Source organism: Pleurodeles waltl, chromosome 10 (genome assembly GCF_031143425.1).
Source record: "Pleurodeles waltl isolate 20211129_DDA chromosome 10, aPleWal1.hap1.20221129, whole genome shotgun sequence".
NCBI lineage: Eukaryota > Metazoa > Chordata > Amphibia > Caudata > Salamandridae > Pleurodeles > Pleurodeles waltl.
This window is the reverse complement of record NC_090449.1, coordinates 995,779,812-995,795,451: the sequence shown is the minus strand read 5'-3', so window position 1 is coordinate 995,795,451 and position 15,640 is coordinate 995,779,812.

Below are 15,640 nucleotides of genomic sequence, written 5' to 3'. Positions count from 1 at the left end.
TGCTCTTGAATATTTGTCTAAACTCGTTCTTACTTATTCTTGGACACATGCGAACATATGCAGGCTATATTATGTAAAGTGAACCAACTTCATGGCTGTACTGAATGCAGTATAAGCTATTTTTTGTCTACGATATATGAAACAAAATAATTCTATTTAATTAAATTATGGAAGGTCTACAAAATCAGCACTGGAATATATGTGACTTCTTAGACATGTGATTTGATTTTTTAGACATTATACACATCTATTACTAACAAGTACTAGGATGAATCCTGTACAGTTTATTTTGAACATCCATACAAATTGAAAGCATTAACATCCAATATAGTGTCATTACAATTGATGATATTAGGGTTAAGTTCGGCAGACATCTTCATGTCACAAATATCCATGAATTGGGGCCAACAAGATTGGACATTTGGAGGATCTACATCCCTTCCAAGGCAAAGTATGTTTGTGTCAATAGTAACATTTGCCACCCTTTAATGTGCTAAATAGACATAAGTTGAGAGTCTAAAAGAATTACTTTAGGCAAAGGAAGCAGTGTTGTACGCCTTATTGTATTTACATCTGCAAACATCTACCTTGGGTATTCTCAAATGTTGTCACATTTGTCAAAGAGATGTACTGTATCAGCATCCGACAACCTACATCGAAAGCAATGCAGGTGAGCTCAACAGCTCATTGGTGTAGCCTTTTTGGGGTATAAATCTAGTAATAGTTTGTACTATTGAGTCCTGAAACTAGCAATATTAAGAATTATGTGACTGTTAGCTGTGCTTTGTTAAAATGCCTTCTAGAGTTACAATTTCATCTAATTTAGTGGCCCATCTGTCTGCCAAATGCTGCAAGGTTTTAGGGTGACCACACATGAAAGAATAATAGACACCTGATCATGCCCTTGCGGGAAGATGCTGCTTGTATATCAATTGAAAGAATAGGAGTCAAGCGCACATCATCTGATGGCAATTGCTTGAAAAATTCCCTCATTTTAGGTACTTGAAAAAGATTAACCTCTGAACTGCATTACATGAAGTGAGTGTTTCAAATGACAGCAACATCCCTCCTCAAAGCAGTGACAGACACATTTAAAAGTAGAATTTTGTCACTAACAAAGGAATCTTTGAATATTCAGATAGAGAATGTTAAACCAGGTGGTTGAATATTTAATAATGTGGGGAATGTCTAGCTTTTCAAGACTGACAAAGATGCCAAATATGCAGAAAGCAGTCAAGTTTCTTATAAATGTAAGAAAGCTCATAAAGTTCACTGAAGGTGGGAAAATCCTTGTATAGATTGCACAATGGCCAACTCATTCTGATGTACTAGTTGCATACTAAGTGCAAATACTGCCCATTAGTAATAGCTTCAGCAGGGAATGGTCATTTAGTAATAGAAGCTGCAAATATTGTATTGCCGTGAGGGATTTCTTATATGGCCAAATGGAGCTACTGTAGGATAGCATGACCAGTTAAAAGAAGGCATCTGGTAGTAGTATAAGGAGTGTTCAATTAGACATAGAAACTGGAGTAGGAGAAACATTTGGATATTAATACAGAAATCTATAATCCAAGAGGCGGCATACCTCATTTTGAAGGAAATACAGAGGGGACCAATACAAATGGCTCGCAGTTCACTTTTACAATTTATTTTCTTTTTAGTTTTAGCTAAGATTTTTACACCTTCATAAGTGACTGAAGACACAGAATGAGCATTGTGTCTGGTTATAGTGTAGGTGAATTGGATTTGTGTTTTTCCCAATTATGGAAATATTCAGAAACTTTACAAAATGATTAAGCCGTTGCCTTCAACAGCCATCATAGCCTTGGGTGGATTGGACATAATGATCACTATATCATGCATAGAAGAGGCAATTTTACACCCTGTTCCATTTAGAATAATCGAAGGAATATTGACTTCCTGTTTCAAATATCTCAGGAAGGGGTCTAGGTAAAACCTGAATAATCCCTCTAGTTATGGCCAGCTTATTCAGCACTCTGCCTATATTGACAGTCTGAGATGAATGGCTCTTTGTAAATAATTTTAAGTCATTTTAAGAACTGAGGACCAAAGCCTATTGTTTCCATTGTAGACCACAGGCAGTGCCAGGTAGCTTTGTCAGAATCCAGTATTGTAAATGTATACAAGACCAACCCCTTATGCCCAACCAGACCTGGAGTACAAAATACCAAAGAAACAATTATAGTTCTGCGGGTTCCTATGTATAATCAAAACCAAAATCCAATCTCTACTTTATCCATCAATAATGGTCTTTTTATTTTTGAACAACCATATGATTGTTATCATAATCAAGTGAAGTGTAGATGGTGCAGTACTCAAACAGTGAGGTGCATTATTTATAGTGACCCATATACAAGAAAGGGATGTCTGCGGATTCTCAGTAAGTGAAGCAATCTATGATACAATCATTGGTTATTGTGCACAATATAGGCAATCAGACAATTGTAGTAAAACAGTTGATGTTTCGACCCTCGTAATAATTCAAAGGGGTCTCATCAGGATGAACATGTCATCTGACATTAAACCGTTCAAGCCAAAGAATATATGTAGCGAGAGGTTGATGCACTCTGTAAAGGTAATTTTAATAGGTCAGGTTCCTCTGTATGATGTCTGCACTTCACTTGATTATGGTAACATTCTGATGGTTTTTCAAAAATAGTAGGAGCATTATGGATGGATGATGTAGTGAATGGATTTTGGTTTTGGTTATATAGAGTTGAAAAGAGACCCAAAGAGGCATTGTTGTTTCTTCGGTACATTGTATCCCAGTTCTGGTTGGGCATAAGTGGTTGGTTGCATGTGCTTTTACAATTTTTTGTGTGCAGCCAATAGGTCTGCAAGGACAATTTAGAAGGTAGTAGCAGTGCATCACATTGATTGTGTTTTATTTCCCTGGAATAGGTTATTGCCAAGGAAATGCTATTATACACGGAAGATTATATTGCTAACTTTATAGAGAGTCTATCTCCGTTAGGACCTAAAGCCACATCCGTTCAGAATACTGTTAGAGTAGACATAGATAACTTGGAGAAATTGAAACTTAAAGCAGTCAAGAGAGAGTCATATGGGAAATTGCTAATTGAATGCCAGAGGGCGGAAATCATTCCACTGGGCCTAAAGGTTAAGAATGTGTACACAATCTTTTTACACAATAAGGTATTCAGAAAGAATGTCAGTTCCATCTCCAATAACTGCCCCAAATATTGGATGATATTAGGCATTGAAACGTCATTGGAAGAACTGGTTATAATAAAAAACAGAATGAGGAATTACAAGTGAAGGTTCATAATAGCCAGGTGATTGAGAATGCCAAGGCAGCACTGGGCAGTCTTCAAAAGAGTATGGATGGGTTTGATTTGATGAACTTGGGCAAGAAAACACTGAAGAATGATAAGGAAAAGGTGTAGCTATACCTGAGGAAAGACTACTACAATTGATTAGGGAACCAAGAACGTCAGCTTAGGGCCTGATTTAGATATTGGCAGATGTGTTACTCTGTCACAAACATGGCGGTCATTCCATCCGCCATATTTTATTTCCATAAGATGTAATGGAATCGTAATACAGTGGCTGGGATAGCCGTCACTTTTGTGACAGAGTAACCTCATCTGCCAAGATCTAAATCAAGCCCTTAGTTTGTACAATACAGGCAAAACCATAACATTCAGGAGATCTGATGAACAGGAGGAACCAGGTACAAGTATCTCAGGACCTTCAAATGCATTTCCCCGAAGACAACATTATTTTAGGGCAGAGAATTCCCCAAGATGGAGAGGCAGGGACATGGGACAAGGCAGAGACAGGAGCTGGTTCAGGGGACAGAACCAACCGGAAGAGAGGCAAACCAAGAATCCTCAAACATCCTTATATATTGTATATGGATCTCTGTAAATGCACCTCATTACACTTTTTAAGCACTGCCCCGTCTGCATTCCACTTGATCATGATACCATTCTTGTGGCTGTTCAAAAATAAAAAGAGCATTATTGATGGATGATGTAGAGATTTGCTTTTGATTCTGATTATTCATAGTTTAAAAGAGACCCATGAAACCATTGTTGTTTCTTCATTTTGTTTAGAATCCAGTAGCATCATCCTGGCTCCAAGCCCTAATTCTTCTGAAACATCGAAAAAGGCATATGGCACATTTGTGCAGGCAGTTGTGCCCCTAGCCTCGGTAAATTCATGGTGCATTGGATTATTTACATAATCTATTAAACCAGCCAGTCTTTTTTATCAAAATCTTAGAATAGAATTTAAAGTCAAAGATAATCAGTAATATTGTCTGATATGGTCTCGAAACCACAGATTTTTGCCCTTCTTTGAGAATACAGCAATATATATGTCTCCCTCCAGGATGGAAAATGCAAAAACAACAAGGTGATGATTGGAATGTTTTAATTAATCTCAGCCACTGGCGATCATTCAGGACCACTTCCCAATCCATTGGTTTTGCTCCCCATGCCACTTCAGTTTAGACCCAGCTATATGCAAATCAGTCTTGATCCTGCTCCCCACTGGAATAGTTCAGCCCAAACTGCGGGCCAAGTCTTCAATGACCCAGATCACAAGGAACACAGGACCAGTTTTGCCCTGATTAGGGAAATTCAGCCAGGTATAACTTGGTTCCAATGACACAATGAGCCCATATCCACATCTAGGCTTTCCTGGCACACTTGTGGCAACAAATGCAAAAACAAGAAGGTGATGGATGGCATGCTCGAATTAATCTCAGCCACCAGCAATCACTCGGAGCCGCATCCGAGTCTATCAGATTTGCCACCCTGCCAACGCAGTTGCCTGTAGACACTTCAGAAAAATCCAAAATCCAAAACCAGCGTAGTGATCTAGTGAAGCTTTTCAGTTTGCAGGTAAACTTTTAGATATTCTGTCAATGACATCAACCTATATGCACCTATCTTTCTAGTTATCTATATTTCTCCATTTATCTGTGCTAGCTATCTATCTGTCTAGACCGTCCCTATCTATGCAAACCTGTCTATTAATTTATATCTGATTTGTCTGTCTATAACTATATCTATCTATTTATCTATTAGTTTCTCTATATTGATCTAACTATACCTATCTTTCTATCTATATATCTAGTTAGACTTGCCTATCAGCCCCTATATTGATGGCACTCAGGCCATCTCTCTTACCCTTCCTGTCTCGGCTTCCAGCCTAGCTCCCTTCTAACCCTTTAGCTCTTTCTCCCTCTCCTTTTCTGTGATTTTATACTTGTTACTCTGTGTTGCTGTACCTCTTCTTTTCTTTTCTGTCCCTGTACCTCTCACTTCTGTTCCCACCTCTCTCCCTGTCCCTCTTTGTCCTTTTCTCTCCTCTGCTTCTTCCTTTATTGTTCTCTCTACCCCACTTCCTATTCCTCGCCTCAATTCCTCTCATTCTTAGTACATTAAGTCAATTAAAGTACATTACATTTCTAGGTAGCGCAACATCTGTGGGGAGAGGAGTTTTTTCCTCGGTACAATCTGACCCTTCACCTACCAAAACAGCATTCTCTACCATTAGCATTAACACACAGCAGAGCAGTATAGTTGTTGTTTTGATCACACAATGTGAAGAGGTGGGTGCAGGAAAATCATTTAAGGTGTTGTTTTTAGTGTGTAGGACCTTGCAGCTAGTATCAATCTCAGCAGACAGTCATGTCAGCACAGTTGTCCTGGTCAAGGGGTGTAGCTCTGCAAGGAGATGATAAACTTGGCTCTGGTGGGGATGCAAAGCTCAGTTATGGTGTTGTTGTGAATGAATGGAAATCTCTGCAATGGTTTAACTGTTTCTCCAACCTGGCTGTGTTTCACAACCGGGTGAGAGAAACTGCACAGACTTCCCTGTAGTGTCTGAGCGGCTGACCAAGGTGCTCAGAACAATCCTGGCGCTGCTCTCATGCTACGTTTAGCATGAGAGAAGCACCCAGATTGCATGGCAAGCCTGTGCTGGTGTCCCAGGGATTGCTGGGACACCAACACCATTGAGAGGGAAGAGGAGCGAGGTGGCCAGCATTGAAAAGGTACGTTTTTCAAAATTATTATTATTTGTAATTTCACCCCTCTCAATGTCACCTTCTACCCCACCCTGCCCACCCCTCCTTTGCTTTGAATTCTGGTTTTTGACATCCCGATTTTATAATAGAATAAACAGAACTGCAAGGCCCACAATGCCAAACAACTGTATGATCTATGCATAGTCCTAGGAAACCAAAATTAGCTCTGCTTTAGAAAGGTCAGTTGGAGAGTCTCTTAAAAGCATGTTGATCAATTTATCAATCCTGACACTTGTGAGCTGTCACAGCTGCAAACAAAATAATTCGAAGTACTCATGCACCATTACATTGTGTAGCAACTCAGACTCATTCTCAGAAACAACATTCACTGGTAGTAGAAATGAGCAAGGAAAGAGGTAAAGAGAACAATTGAGAGATGGAGGAGTGAATAGATATTGTAATAGAGACTTATGAGCTGTAGTTAATGGATGGGGATGGAGAGATACAGAGTATGTAAAGATTGAGGGATGGAGAGATAGGTGGTAGAAACGAGAGCAAAAAGTATAAGGGAGTGAATGGACAGATATTGGGGAATAAATGGGTGGGGGGTACAGGGACTGAGAAAAGAGAAGGTTAAAGAGATACAATGAAGGATGGGGAGAATCTAAAGATAAAGGACAGACCAGATGGATACATGATACAATGGGGAGATGCCACAGAGAGCTGAGAGCAACTGAAGAAGAGTGAAAAGACACAGGAGCGAAAGTAATAGATTAGAACACAGATAAAGTGGGGAATGGAGAGATACATGTGAGAGCAAAGAGAAGCATAGGGACTCGGGTGCAGAAAGGAAGCTGGCTTGATAAATGGGAAAAATGAAAGGTACACGGTAGAGATAAAAAAAGAATAGAAAGTGGTCCTCAAGTGATAAAATATAGAATAAAAGACAGAGGTAAGAGAAGAACAGTATAATAGAAAGATAGCAACGAGGATAGCAAGAGGGGAAGAAGAAAGGAAAGATAAAGGGGAGAGTAGAGAGACAGATAGAAAGCAATATACAGATAAAGGAAGAGGAGGGTAGCAGTGGGTTATGCAGAGAAGGTTGTAGGGATACAGAAAACCGATAAGAGAATACAAGCCTATAGCTATAGCGGGAATTTGGGGGAGAGTGAATGGTGGAAGGTATCTTGTTACAGACGGATGTGGATATGTAGGGAACTTGCTGGAAAGAAGGAGAACGTGAAGAGAAAGGGGGAGGATTGGTGAATAAAATTGTCTTGAGTGATGTAGGAATAAAAAAAGGGGAGCTAAATACAATGTAGAAGGGAAACACCAATGGAAATAGAGTGAGGGGCAGGGGAAAGTATAGACATATAAAGAAGGGTATGAGGAGAGTGAAAGTTGAAAACTGGTGAGATACAAAGTTTGCAAATGTGAAGATACACAAGGAAGGATACAGACATAAATGAAAACATCGATGGAGAATGGAAAAGGACTAGAAAGAGGAGAGATAAAAGATGAATGGGGAAGAGTGAAAGATGGGTGGAAGCAGATATGAAGTATAAGCAAGAGAGAAAGTGAGTGAAGTTATTTAGGAAGGATGCATGGAATTCGGGACTGAAGAGGTTTTTGGAACATACCTTTCCTTAGTGAAACAGATGCAATAGAACTGGTGTGTGAGGGGTCTACGGCATCCCAGTTTTGGTTGTTTTGTTAATACTTATCAAGGAAGGTAGGAGCCCATTTTTCTTACTTGCACTGGGGTCCTTGCCAGCCTTCAGTACGCTACAGATAGGCATTGGTTTTGAGCTTCAAAAACTGCATGCTATGACAAATAGCTTTATTAGAAGATTACAGCATTCAACAAATATTGCTGTTACGGTGGCGTGTTATGAATGGCCCATTCAAACAAAACAGAAATGTCCCCCTAATGTTATATTTTCCTCTGCTCGATTTTCTTGTGCTCTTTATCTTCCAAATCCTGGAGACAACATAGACATTTCATACAATGTACCTTTTTTGATGGCTGGGAAAATGCTCTTGGTCGCTATTCTCTCCAACTTCCCTCCCTGTTTGGTCATTACTTTCTTGTGCTAGTGTTGTATTGCAGTGAAAAGACTCTAAGGGCCACATGTACAAAGCATTTTTTTAGTCGCAAATGGGCAGATTCAGAGAATTGGCCTGTTTGTGGCTAGAAAAATGGTTTTTTTTGGATGTACAAATCCCATATTGCGATTTGGTAACTTGTTATTGAATCGCAGTTTGGGTTTTGTGATTCGGTATTCGGAAGGGGCTTGTTCAGGGCATGCCTTCCAAATACAAATCTGAATGGTATGTATGATTGTTTTGCGACTGTGAATGTGGTCGCAAAACAATTGCAGTTAACACCAATTTCAAATTGATGTTAACCCATTTGAAAATGGAAAGGGCTCCCCAAGTGGCCCCTTACCATTTGTGAATGGTAGCGAAAATATTTTTTCAGAGCAGGCAGTGGTCCCACTTCATTTTCTTTTCGAAATGCATCCCATTTTCCTTTAAGAAAAATGAGCTGCATTTAAAAAAACAAACAAAAAAAACACTGCTTTATTTAAAAAGCAGTCACAGACAAGGCAGTCTGCTGTCCTCAGCAGGCCACCATCCCTGTGAGTGCAGCCATTCCCAATAAGGTCAGAAATTGTGACCTACCTCATGAATATTGATGAGGTACGTAATTTGCTATCGCTTTGGGGATTGCAAACAGTGTACTTAACACTGTTGTACATTTTGTTTTGTGACTCGCAATTTGTGGTTCCCAAACGTATCACAACTTCTGAGTTGCAAAACAAAAGGTTGTACATCTGGCCCTTAGTCATATACACCTGCCTCATGGAAGTGGCTATACCAGGTGTTCCAGCAAGATATGTTTGAAGGATGTTAAGTAATAATAGTACCCTTGAGTCATAAATTTGAAAATTGCTAGAAACTTGATTGTATCCTATTCCTTAGTCAATCCAGGTTCTGAAATATGGCATAAGGATACTAGTACCAACAAAGCATTGAAAATATCAGATTTATTTTAAGATCCATCAAGGTTTAAAACCACAATGTTTCTGCGTAAAACAGTTAAAAATCTTAATTTCACTCATGACGGGCTCTGCATGTGTGGCCATCTGTTTATGGGTTATTCAAAACAAATAATGAGCATAGGATTAATTTGAGATGTCCTTGATAATTCCTTTCAGAATATCTTGTTTATGTACAACCAATTTAGCTTTAGGTATTGCTGTGCCTCCTTCTGTTCATAATTTGAGGGATAAAAATGTGAAAACTGTAGGGTTCTGTCAAAAATATTATGTCCGTTTAGTGCTTTTTATTTCATTACCATGATAGGATCAATTGATTGTCCCTTAACGTCGCTGGCAAAAGTATTTCTTTCCTTGCTAAAGGTGCTCTTACAACAAAGATATTCTGAATATGCATTATTGTTCATTGGTTCAAAAAGTATAAAGCATAATGAGCGTTTATATGCTATTCTGTGAGATCATTATCATTTGTCTTTATTAGGCTTTAGTTTCTAAGCATAGTGGAAGCAGCTGTAAGGCTCTTCAGCTTAATTCATCAGTTTAGATGTCATCTTCTGTATAAACTCTGAAAAACTCAAGTCTAGGACATACAACCGATTGCTGGCCAACTTTATTGATCAGTGTGATATTTTTTAATTGTTCGGCCAAAACATGCTGCCGTTCTGTACCTCTTTCGGTTGTACTGTTATGTTATGTCATGTAACACAATGTCATGTTAAGAATTACTGTAGATAATAAAAGAAGCCTAATGGTAACACAAAATTTATAAAGTCAAAGTACAGTTACGCTTTTACCTCATAAAGTATTTATCTCCAAACATTTCTAAATAGAAACTTAATAAATACGTGCTGTATTATTTGTAGTAGTTCTGTTGTGGGAAGAAGGGTCTTGCACTGCATCCTCTTAAGCCTTCATATTTGTTCCTTATTGTTGGAAAGTGGGTTATTGGTATGGGCAGTTAGGTACAAACACTTAGCAATAGGCCACACAACCCCCACTAGGTCTAGTCAAGGTCTCAATAAATTAATCCTTGCTCAACCCTTGGTGGCTTGACCCATAAGCAATTAGGCTTAACTTAGGAGACATGTGTGTGAATAATTTAATATCAACAAAACAGTAAATAAGTAAAACACAACACTGAATAAAATTCTGACACCAATTTATAAAAATGGGAAATATTTTATCTTTAAAATGACACCAAGATGACAAATATCCAATGTGGTGAAACAGAGATATGAATTTTTAAAGTCCAGAGTTCAGGTCACCCACAATGTAACACTGTTGCTCTTACTTTCAGAACTGTGTCTTGATTCAGGAAAGTGGTCTACAGCACCAGCCAAGGGTTCAGAGGCTCTGGTTTGGCTCCTGGGATCTGGGCAACTGCACTGACTTCCTGGTCAGCGTCTGCTGCCCTCCCCAGCTCCTCTGGCTGCTGCTGCTGCTGGCTCTGCCTTTTTCCTGGGACAAACTGAGATCCTCCTGACTTTCAGTTTGAGGCCCTCCTACACCCGTAGGATCATTCCTGTGTCTCATCCCTGATGATCTAGTGGCCATCACAAGTAAGTATTTTCTCTCTGTCTCTATTTCACTCTTGCTTTTTCTGCCTTCTATCACTAATTTTTCCTTTTCTTTTCCATCTCTTCTCCTTTCCTCTGCCGTCTTTCACTCTTGATTTTTCTTCCTTTTTTAACTCTTTTTTTATTTTATTTTCCATCTCCCCTCCTTTGATCTGCCCCCCTCCTGAGCTGCTCCGGCTCCTGCAGCCCGACCCTCTCTCCCCTCTACCCCATGAAGCACCTTTCTCACCCTCCTGCCTCCCACCTGACCTCTCCTCCCACCCCCTCACCCTCTTATTGGCGGCGGCATGCAGCGAGCGCGCCACTGGCGCACTGAAGGTGCACCAAAAGCAAGCCCGTCTGTGCCCATCCATGCCTGGACCACGTCCAGTGCCAGGAACCCTGGATCTCTGTTAAACCACCCCCTGGCCTGCCTCTGTTACGACACCGAGACCCTTCTCCTCCTCAACACCAAATATCTCCGCAATTGCTGAATCATCCCCTCCAAGGACACCCACGGACCTTTCACCTGCAGGAACTGCAACTTCAGGGCCAGCCTCAACAAGCTGAAGGTACTCTCCACACACAGAGATACCAACAACCTCCATAACCCCATCAACTGCCGGCTCCTGAACATCCACTCCCTCCACAAACATGTCACTGAACTCTGTGATTTGATCGACACCGCCTGACCAGACACCACCTTCCTTACCGGGACCAACCCCACCTCGGGACCAGACATCGTCATCGCCATTCCCGATGGATACAGCATCCCAAGGAGGAACTGACCCTCCTGTCTGGGCGGAGGACATGCCATCTTACACAAGTCATCACTACATGTCAAGGCCGTCCCAAAATAACAATGCACCACCATGGAACACCTTCACTTCCTGGTCCACTCCAACCACAACTCCTCCATCTGCAGCACCCTGGTGTACAGGCCACCGGGCCCCCGTCCAGCTTTCATAGATGACATTGTAGACAATGCTATCCCCAGGCCATGGCGTCAGACGACAATCTCCTCCTCTGCGGCCTGAATTTCTACCTCGAGGACTGCGCCAATCTAAACACCACTGCTCTACTTGACAATCTCGCCACCCTCAGCCTCCGACAGCTGGTCTCTGCACCCACACACATCGCAAGACACACACTCAACCCCATCTTCACCTCAGGCAACTGGATCACCATTGAGACCATCTCCACCCCAGACTGGACCGACCATCGTTACATTCACTTCACAATCACCACACCCAGCAGCCGCAATCACGCCTACAGGGCCCCCTACAGGAAATGGAATGAAATCACCAATGAGCAACTCACCTCATCTCTCACCAAATCACTCCTTCCTCCCTCCGATGACATTCACACAGCAGTGGACAATCTCAATTCATGGATCACCGAATGTGCCGACACTCTGACTCCCCTCCGGCTGACGTCAGACAAATGCGTAACTAAGAAAGCCAGCTGGTTTACCACCAAACTCCAAGAATCAAAGCGTACCCGCAGATGTTTAGATAAAAAATGGAGGAACAGCCAAACCAGCAAAGACCTCACCTCCTTCAGAGCTGCAACTGCGGCCCACCGCCAAAAAATCAAGAACGCAAGGAAAGACACACTCTTGAGTGCATCAGAGCCTCCACACAGCTCTAAGGAACTCTTCTCAGTCATCAACGATTTCACAGATTTCCCCTTCGAAGCCACCAGCATCCCCGTCACAGGACCTCTGTGACAAACTCCCCACCTTTTTCCACCGCAAGATCCAAGACATCTATGAGAGCTTCCTCCCAGAGAATCCTTGCACCAGAACCTGTTACCGACCCACTCACCCAGAACCCACTCAGACCATCCACAGCTGGTCCAATCTCACCATGGAGGAAACAGCCAGCATCATGAACAGCACCATTCCGGAGCTCCCACGGACCACTGCTCTCACCACATATAGATCGCAGCTTGTGCATCCATCACCCTGTGTTCTGAAACACAATGAACTGCTCCATCAACACTGGCACCTTCCCTGAGGACTGGAAACACACAGAATTCCGCCCTCTCCTGAAGTAACCTTCGGCCAACCCATCAGAACTAAAGAATTTCTGGCCCATCTCGCTGCTACCCTAACCCCCAAAGTACTAGAGAAAGCAATCAACACACAATTATGGAATTTCATCGTGGACAGCTCCCAGTCAGGCTTCCGCAGCAACCACAGCATGGAGACAGTCCTCCTGGCAGCCACAGACAACATCCAATTACTCCTAGACTGTGGCCACACCGCTGTGCTCATAATCCTTGACCTCTCAGCTGCCTTCGACACGGTCTCCCACAGCACTCTGTGCACCAGATTCTGCAGAACAGCCCAGGAATGGATCCACTCCTTCCTTTCCAGGAGGACGCAGAGGGTCAGACTCCCACCCTACACATCCAGAGCCACAGGCGTCAACTGCGGAGTCCCCCAAGGACCCTGACTGAGCCCCACACTGTTCAACGTATACATGGCCCCTCTCTCGCAGCCATTGTCAGAAGCCACGGTATGAACATCGTGTCATATGCCGATGACACACAACTCATCATTTCCCTCACCCGGACAGGGCCAAAAGGAACTTCCACTCAGGAATGGAAGCCGTCACCACCTGGATGAGAGAAAGCTGCCTCAAGCTAAACTTCGCCAAGACTAAGCTCATCATCTTCGGAAAAGCCACCTCAGCTTTGGACAACTCCTGGTGGCCCATATCCGTCAGCACCCGCCCTGCACTGATTGAGCATGCCCGCAACCTAGGCATCATCCTCGACTCCTCCCTATCCATGACCAGCCAGGTAAACTCAGACTCCGACTCCTGCTGCCACACACTCCGCAATCTTTGGTAGATCTTCAGATGAATCCCAGCAGACTGTCGCAGAACAGTCACCCACGACTTAGTCACAAGCAAGCTCGACTACGGCCACACCCTCTACGCCAGCACCTTGACTAAAAACATCAAAAAACTACAACTCATCCAGAACGCCACCGCCAGACTCCTGGAACTTCTACATCAAGAACACATCTACCAACACCTGCGGACCCTCCACTGGCTCCCGGTCAAGAAACGAATCACCTTCAACCTTCTCACCCACACGTACAAGGCCATGTACATAGCAGGACCAGCTTACCTGAACCACTGTGTCTCCTTCCACCTCCCCCAGATCCCTTCCACTCTGCCCAGATTGCTCTGGCCACCATCCCTCACATTAGTAAAACCACTGATGGAAGACGATCCTTCACCTACATCGCAGAAAAAGCCCATTGCTCACCATCTTCAGGAAGAAGCTCAAGACTGCTCAGGAGGCCCCTCTCCTCCCCCCCCAAGCGCCCTCAGACCCTCACAGGTGAGTAGCCACACTTTACAAAAAACTGATTGATTGATTGATTGACTACAACTTCCATAATACACATCTTCAACTTATGGAGCTTTTTACAAAAGTTGCTCAAAACGTCGCCAAACTTCTTGATCTTCTTACAGAGGACTTTTCTGGGTCCTTGGAGTATCCACAAACTTGATCTAAGGTTCCTGAAGCTCTGAGTTGCTTCTTGGGAGTTGGGGCCACAATGCCCAGAAGGCACCTGTTCGAAATCTTCAAATAACCACTCGAAACTGGTTAGCTGGGCTCTTCTTGCAGGACTTGACACAGGTGGCTCTGGTTTGCTCTTTTGTACCTGTACCATTGTGACACCTAGGGCAGAACTGAGGGGTGATGTATATGCAAAATTAGGTAGTTTTAGACTTTGGAAGTACTGTAACTCCAAAGTTGAATTTGCTTAAAAGCAGGCAGCAAGGCAAGCCTTCATTTACAATGACACTAGACACCACAACAGTGTACCTATGGGTGCACTAACCATACTGGGGCACTAAGCCTACATGCCCTGCCATGTACTAGGGACTTATAGGTAAAATGTCTAGGCCAATTATAATTTGGCCTAATTTGCAAATACCATTTTAAACAGAGCACTGCTCCCGGACTAGTTAGCAGTGCAGTGGGCACAGTCAGAGTCAGAAAACATCAGTAGCAGCTAAAACAGAGGACAAAAAGTGAGGGGATTTCTGCAATCATCCAGTTTTTCCACACTTATTAGATCTTCAGGCCAAATTTGACTCCTTTCTATATAATATTATCAGGATTCTAGAGGTGCCTAGGCTTTGTGGATCCCATTGGAGGAAACCTAGAAAATAGTCAAAGTATAGCAGAGTCTTATGGAGTGAGGATTGGGTATTAATTCAATTACATGTCCTCATCTTTTTCTCTGTGACATCCTCTAAGTCAATATTGACAACGGATATCCATGTGATTTGTTTTAAACATAGCAGGAGATGTTTTTGTTTTTAAGTAAGTTAGAGCTCAAGTGCAACCTTGGACTCAAGCTCCATCCTGCAATATTCAGCTAGAGTTGATATACCATATTGCTTTCACAAGTCAAAATGAAGCTTATTCTTGCAATTGCATTTGAAACATCAAGACCTTCGGTTATGTCTGTTGAGAATGCCCATGTAGGTGATATTTTTTCTTTTACATTAACATTGAAAGTGACTATTTCCTATCTTGCTCAGAGTAACTTTGTTTGAATGACCATTCACCAATACCTTAAATTTGAATTTCATTCTATATGTATGTATTGAATGCCCTTTCATTGAGTATCAGAAACTGCCTTTTTATCCTGTCTCTTCATTAGATCAAATAATGGGGCTTTTGGAATATGTGCATGCTGTTTTTTTCTGCCTATTCTATTGGCATATACCTTGCACAGAAAGATTCTGATTTTACAAATTAAACTTAAAATAAACCCAGTACTGTTATTAGTAAAACAAAGTTATGAAATAGGAACAACTGATTATTGTTAAAAATGCAATATACCCCATGGAGACCCAATGGGCAATGAAATGGAATCAACCTTAATTGCCAAAATCTTCAAGATAGAGATATATGAAGGTTTAGAAATACATGAACCCTCTTAAAATTGTTCAAATTAGGAC